The 5,743-nt window shown below is 34.5% G+C and overlaps 1 pseudogene; it reads left to right on the forward strand.

Annotated features, from left to right (window-relative positions):
• The first annotated feature begins 2,666 nt into the window (after nt 1-2,666).
• LOC133198819 (uncharacterized) lies at nt 2,667-5,629 on the forward strand (annotated as a pseudogene).
• Nucleotides 5,630-5,743: the final 114 nt, after the last annotated feature.

The raw sequence follows: 5,743 nt of genomic DNA on the forward strand, positions 1-5,743 counted from the left end.
CGCATATGCGTATATGAGAGAAGCATATAATGAACCAGTGCAAGTGCTGCTGTTACGTGTATGTATATTATAAGGGTTAATAAATGACAATCTATGAATTATCTATCTATTTCTATATATTTAGTCTGTTAATTTTCGTTTTTCTTTGACATATGTAGTCGAAGGTTAATTGTTTTATTAAATGTTTGGTAAGGGCATTTTTTCACATGGTAGCAAAATCTAATCCTTGATATCTCTTTCCTGTTTCACGATATTAATGTCATAAACTCATACTTTATCAATTTTTTGTTATCAACTTTATGGTTAGATCTTGTGTTCTTCGAATTTGTTATGCTTAGCTCAACCTAATTTCAGTCTTGTAAATTTAATGTCATACGGACCCCCCCCCCCCGTTCATGCAACATTCTTATCTTTAAGTTAATTGGCTGGACAGTACGAAAGTGGGCGACATTGTCAAAGATTAGATGCGAGTTTGAATGTAGAATTAAATAAGTTCTCGTAAAACTTTACGGCTCTTCTTGTGAAAACGAACAAAACTTTGTTGAAGAATTTGAATCTGATGAGTAGTAATTTAAGGTTTAAAAGTAAAGAAGTGATTTATGATTAAATGTTCAGAGTCACAGGCATAAGGATGCGTTGCCCAGACTATTCAAGCTGTGTTAGGGTAATTAAGAGTAGAGCAATGTCTAGTGTGGTCAAGAATAATGAGGTTTTAATTAGTGGAGTCGTGTATTGAGTTAAGGTCAGATTAGAGTTTGGACAGTTTGATAAAGATATTTGTAGAGTTGGGGTTAGTTAATTAATAGATTGAAGCTAATGTTTTAGATAATCATCTATTGGAGCTAAGATTCGTATATAATAGGTGTGAAATGTTCAGAAGTCGGGAGTGCTTTACTAGGATTTAGACAGTACATGTAACATCTTTCGTTTGTACTGTGCCTCCTCAATGTATATATGTAAATAAATTACTGCATTGTTTACTGACTTTTTATTTGGATTGAGAATTACAAGAGTTACCAGGATTTACTAATCACGGATATATACCAACAATTGGATATGTATATGGAAATCATAAGAGTTAAAATTGCTCGGTCACCTCCGTGACAAATCTTCTACACCTTACAGAATTTACAGGACGACAAAAGGATGATAGCCGCCTTCCACCTACATCTAAAGGCTAGTTCACCACATTGGACGTTGCCGATAAACTTTCTTGGATAGTACTAAAGGGGGTATTTCAGGCCCAATACCTCAGCAAAAGTATTTGTGGTCATTTCCGGAATCTGCCATTTTTGACGTCTTGATCCTCCAGCCTGGGGCTCCGATAGAAGGCTTCCACATCTAAGTTCTTGAAAAAGGGTTCAGGCTGTACAAGTCAGCGAGGGATCTTACGGTCAAATTTATAAATGGACTTCTCTAAAAACTCCTTTCTTTGTCCGCTCGGCGAATCCAAAGAATCTACAAGCCGCATTCCAGCAGGCCAAACTAAGGGGGGGGGGCTATGGGTATCGGCAGCCTACGGTCCCGGTCGCAGCAGTTACAACCAAGGAACCTTAGCCAACCTCTACTAATATGGAGGAAGTTTTGACACAGCGAGTGAAAGGATGCACCGGCTAGAGGCAAGGGATCGAGAGAGGAAGCCCGCACACCGTTCAAGACCAGCATCCGCCCACCCGGCCCGGAGAGGAACTCCCAATACGCGTGTTGCAGTGTCGCGTACTGTCATAGAAGGGGCTCGCCTGAACCATCCTTTATGTGCCAGATTTGTAGGCAATATGGACACTGCATGACCTATAAATAGATATCTGTTATGGGAAACTAGCCGCGCCCAGTCTGCAAATCGCACCCACAGTCTGCGGCGGTGAACCAGTATATATAATGATGAAAGTGAATGTGATGAAAATGGTGCTGCATTTATGAAATTAATATTTAGGGACTTATAATGAATTCTGAGCTTTAAAACAGTTTTATCATTTGGAAACAATATTACACTGCATTTTAACTTTTAGCTCTTTGTAAACCCTTACACAGCTGCCCTTATACTTTAAACTGGCCTTCAGCGCTAGGTAAAATGTATGTATTTTGAGAAAAGAAATATTTGCCAACGTAGGGCAATAAATGTACATATCACTGAATTTATCTTGGAGTCCATCTTTAATTCTCTCCAAAGCCTTTGTCTCACAACTTTTTTTGAATAAGATTGACTACTAATGTCCCATGGGTCATTTTCTGCCCAATATTTCATGTCTTCGATGACGCCACATGCTCTACCTCAAAAACTGACAGAAAAGCAATAGCGCGTTTCATTCAGTTACATTTTGCTGCACACGACATGAGGTATACAACTTGTATTACGTGTAAGCTGACCTTCACACAAGGGGCATTAGCATATCATTACTACCTAACACTTTATCGTTAAATCGAAATGAAGAAGATCAAATTAACTAGTAGTCTATAGCTTGGAGAATAGTAACTCGTACGTATTCAACGAAATTGATCTCTAAATAGCTTTTTCGACGTTTATTGAAAAGTACTGAAACTTACTTTAAAGGATTGATCATACAAATATAAACAATAATAGATTCTTACTACGGGATGAACGGTTGCAATGAAAAAGGTGAAGATTACGAACTAGGAATAGCACCGATCGGTAATTCAGCCTCACGGCTAAAAATAGATTAACCCATCATGCCCGCACAGCAGCCATATCAGTTTCGGACAAACAGAGCTTGTTTTATAGTGAAGTCAGCCAGTTGTAATTATGACAAGTTTTCTTAAAAAGGGGGCTACAAAACACTGCTGTTATGGGACATGTAACAGTGATTCTAGGTATCTAGATAGGGCTGAAATGAAGGATGTGTTTTTCATTCGTTTCCCTCAAAAACACAGAGAACCTGAAAAATGTGCTCGTTGGGCTAAAACATGTTGCCGACAGAAATCCACAGCAGAATCTGTGAAAAAAGGCACATACATTTGTAGTTTGCATTTTGTTGGAAATTCAGATCCAACATCTGATCACCCAGATCCAATTCCTGCAACTGCTACCAAATATGAGGTAAACAGGCTTATGCATATGTTGTTGTTTTATCATGTGTTAAATAAACAAGACTCATTTATGTTACCGGGTTCACAAAGTAACAAATATTGTTGGTGTTCCAATCCTTTATATATCCAATATTCAATATTCAATATTCAACAGTCTGAAATAAACACAGACATTATTTAACACACAATAACACACACACATATAAAATACACAAAGAGAGATAACTCTTCTTGTTTCTTAATACTCACTATTCAATAAATATTTCAGGCATAAAAACTATTTCTCATATTAGTATAATATTGAGATTATTCCTACAAAAACTATAATTAACTGTATATGATTTACTTTCTTTGTATTTCGTAATTCTTGTAAACTTCAGTGAATAAAATACGACAGCAGATATTCAAATGTAAGTCACTACTATTAATGAAATAGATACGTTTCCCGTTATGATTCACATAACAATGGAATGTAAATACATAATATACAGACTCACATTACACCTAACATGATACAAACATATACATCACATATCTTACCCAATATATGGTATCAGACCCTTGTTATATATACAGCAATTCAGCTACATGTACATCATATCAAGTGGATCTGAATAATAACAAATATCATAATATACTCTTTACTTATTAATTTATAAAAAAAATGATTCACACATTCACTTTTACTATTCATCAATTGAATGTATTTATAATATTAAAATCAACTGACCTTCTATGGATAAATAAAGTCCAAGATCAATATATCACAAGAACTGAATGACCAAACTGATCATTCCAGACTCAATTTGAAAAATAATAATATTAATAGAAACTTCAAGATAAAAATCACATGACTTAAACTTTCAGCCAACCAAAACAAGAATTCAATGATCCATGAAAAACTGACCAGAACTGGTATGGAAATCCATTTCTGACATATTTAAATAGAATGAGAATAAATTTATGGAAAGCTGTTACTGTAAATGATAAATGTTTTAAATTAAATTTATTTTATAATCTGTTAAAATAAATCAACTCACACACTACTACATTTATATGTTCAGACAAGAAATTATGCAAACTAACATAGTACATAGCACATACTAAGCTTATGTTATTTACTACCTAGGTAGAAAATTTTTTAAAGAAACCGAGAAAAACTGTCCGAAGGAAATTAAAATTATCAGAGAAATTAGACATGCCCAGCACAGTACTATCTATAAGTTTTACTGATTGTGAAACTAATAACAGTAACACATACACAGCTCAGGATATACAGACACATGAAGCTGCCGGCATACTCTTGTCATTGCTACAGGTAATGGAATGAAATTATTTTTCTGGCATTAAAACTGGTATAAATTTCTTATTCCTGCACATAATTTATGATGTTACACATTATTTTAGACCCCCATTCAACAAGAATGTAGTCAGAAAAGCAACAGTTTGAAAAGAACATTTACTGAAGCATTTCCATCTGAAATAGAAAGAGGGGCCCAAAGAATTTTACAGGAAAATTCAACTCAGACAACATCACTTTGCTTAGACTTAAAAGAATCCATAAGTTTAAAACTTGAAAATCATCAACTGAAACATGAGAATGAAGACCTGAAGAAAAAAAATTAATCAGATAGCAAAATCAAAGGAACTTAGCATTGAAATCCTCAAAGACAGTGATAAAGATGTGCGTTTTTACACTGGACTTTCATATTCCCTTTTCCTTCGCCTTTGGAATTTTCTTGGACCAAACACAAGAAATATTTCAAGGGTGAGTTATCCTAGAAAACATGAAGTAACACCAACAAAAGCAAGGGTGCCTAGGCGGAAGCTCACACCACAGGACGAATTACTATTAACTTTGATACGATTGAGACTGGGCCTTCTCCATGAAGATTTAGCTTACAGATTTACTATTTCAGAATGAACTGTTAGTAATATTGTCACAACATGGATACAGTTTCTGTTTCACCAATTCAATAGACTTAGAAACATCATGTTTCCTTCTCGAAAGAAAATCCTAAAGCATCTTCCTTAAAGTTTCAAAAAATTTAAAAATGTAAGAGTCATCCTGGATGCCACAGAATTCTTCACCCAAGCTCCAATAAATTATGAACAACAAGGGAATTTGTATTCTTCATACAAAAATCACTGCACATGCAAAGTCTTAGTCGGGATTACACCATCTGGAGCCATTTCTTTTATATCAGATGTTTATGAAGGTGCGATATCTGACAAAGATATTTTTAAGAAAAGTGGGATTTTAAACAAATTAAATGAGGGAGATCTTGTCATGGTGAATCGTGGTTTTAACATAAGGGACTTACTACTGAAAAAAGGTGCAGATATAGTTATTTCTCCATTTCTGGGAGACAGGGCAAACTTAACGCCACAAGAAGGGGCACAGACAAGAACTAATGCCAAGTTGAGGATCCATGTAGAGCGTGTTATAGAGAGAATGAAGAAATTTAAAATATTAAAAAAAATTGTCCCATTAAACACTCTTACAACATTTTCACAAAGAGTATTTATTGTACCTTGTCTGGTTAATTTTTCAAAGCTTTGTATTAAAATGAATTTATTGAAATATGTATGTAATAAATCAAACTTTAAAAAACAAGTTTTAACTAATTGATTTTATTCATAATTAGTATAATCTTCAAATATTTGACAATTTACAAACTTCTAATTCTCTTGGTAT

The sequence above is a fragment of the Saccostrea echinata genome, unplaced genomic scaffold, assembly GCF_033153115.1.
Source record: "Saccostrea echinata isolate AGI-Se365-2 ecotype Australia unplaced genomic scaffold, CSIRO_AGI_Sech_v1 ptg000033l, whole genome shotgun sequence".
NCBI classification, from domain to species: Eukaryota; Metazoa; Mollusca; class Bivalvia; order Ostreida; family Ostreidae; genus Saccostrea; species Saccostrea echinata.